Genomic DNA, 302 nt, shown 5'->3' on the forward strand with positions numbered 1-302 from the left:
CTCTCACCCCCGCACCCCATCTCAGCCTCACCCCTGGGTGAAAAATGAAGTTAGGGCACCCCAAAAAACCTCTTCTCACCCCGTAACTCACCTCAGGCTCACCCTTGGGTGAAAGATGAGGTTTGGGGTACCCCAAAAACCCCTCCTCTCACCCCCACATCCCATCTTGGGCTCACCCCTGGGTGACAGACAGGGTTGGGGCACCCCAAAACCCCTCCTCTCACCCCATAACTCACCTCAAGCTCCTCCCCAGGGGAGCAAACAAGACGAGGGGAACCCCAAAACCCCTCTTCCCGCTCCCC

General features: G+C 59.3%; 1 protein-coding gene across 1 annotated transcript in view; it reads right to left on the reverse strand.

Annotated features, from left to right (window-relative positions):
• LOC104165547 (lysine-specific demethylase 5C-like) overlaps positions 1–302 on the reverse strand; it is a gene marked incomplete at its 3' end in the record, with an annotated part of 3382 nt that overhangs the window by 2413 nt on the left and 667 nt on the right. The gene's annotated exons all lie outside the window — the stretch shown is intronic.

The sequence above is a fragment of the Cariama cristata genome, unplaced genomic scaffold (genome assembly GCF_000690535.1).
Source record: "Cariama cristata isolate BGI_N322 unplaced genomic scaffold, ASM69053v1 scaffold6650, whole genome shotgun sequence".
In the NCBI taxonomy this organism is placed as follows: domain Eukaryota; kingdom Metazoa; phylum Chordata; class Aves; order Cariamiformes; family Cariamidae; genus Cariama; species Cariama cristata.